A 1,369-nucleotide genomic window follows, 5' to 3' on the forward strand; every position below is an offset into this window, starting at 1 on the left:
TGTGCCTGTAGCATGGAAGAATGCCTGTGTATCCACCTGTACGGTAGGGGTCGCTGTGACTTTGGCTGGTGAGGGTACGGCTACTGGTGCACGTGCGAAGGTGCCTATCTGTGAACACGTATTGAGAGGCTGGATAAGGCTGAGCCCATGTGAGTGCTGGGCTTGTACGTGCATTTTTGCCCGAGTGAGCATTAGTGGCGGTGTCCCCAGCCTACTCCTTTCCAGAATCCCAGGCTCATAGCCAACTGCCCACCTATTTCCACATGGATGCCTGCTGAGCACCTCAAATGTCACACAGCCAAGACAGAACTGTGGATCTCCTTTCCCAGCCCCAAGCTGCCCCTCTTCCAGTCTGTAAGTTCTTACCGAGCATATATGTGATCTGCCTACTTTTCTCCAACCTCACCACTGTGACATGAGCCCAAACCAACTTCTCACCTTGCAACAGCCTCCCAGGTGGGAAGGCTGAGTATTCTGGCCCTTAACCAGTTACAACTCCCCAGTCATCTGTCCTGCTGATGGGGTTGAAATCTACATTCCTCACCCTGGCCCACCAAAGCCCCTCCCTTAGCCCCCATCTCTCTCCTCTCTCCCTGTCTTCTCCTCTGCTCCAGACACTCTGGCTTCATTTCTGCGTTTTTTTGTACCCCATAACCTCCTTCCCACCCCGGGGCCTTTGCCTTTGCTGTTCCCCCTGCGGGGAATGCCGGATCTCTGCTCAGATATCCTCTCCTCAGATCAGCAAGCTAAAGCAGCCGCCTGTGTCTGCCTGACCCACCACCCTAGTTTAACTTTCTGCCTAGTCTTTATCACTAGCGGATATTTCTCAGGATCCTTTAGTTATTTCTTTTTCGTCTTCCCCTCCTAGAATGTAAACTCTTCCCCTCCTAGAAGGTAAACAAAAGACCTGTCTGTTTTGTTCTTCGGCCCATCCCAAGCCTAGCATACATAGTGCCTGGCATGTAGTGGTGTCCAAACCCAAGCGTGGAGTGAATGAGGGATGAATCCATGAGAGAGTGAGCGGCTCCAGTGGGTATGCGCGAGTGTCTCACTCGGTGTAGATGTGTGTGTTGTGTGTTTTGTGTGTGTGCGCACGCTGGGGAGGCCAGACAAGTGTGGACCAGTGATTGGGGCACCTCTTCCCTGCAAAGAGGCCAGGGGAAGACAGTGCGTGTGGGGTCTTCTACCAGGGAGGATGGCTGGCCGGTGTGTCCCCCCCAGGGGAGGACTACCAATGAAGGGGACCCGGGAGATGGCGGGTGGGGGCCCCTGGGAGGACAGTGGGCGAGGGAGGGGGTCCTTGCCAGGCCTGGGGCGGCCGGGGGCGGTCCTGGGCTCCCCTCCGTCCCGCCTCCAGGCCTCGGGGCCT

The sequence above is a fragment of the Pongo pygmaeus genome, chromosome 21 (genome assembly GCF_028885625.2).
Source record: "Pongo pygmaeus isolate AG05252 chromosome 21, NHGRI_mPonPyg2-v2.0_pri, whole genome shotgun sequence".
Lineage (NCBI taxonomy): Eukaryota > Metazoa > Chordata > Mammalia > Primates > Hominidae > Pongo > Pongo pygmaeus.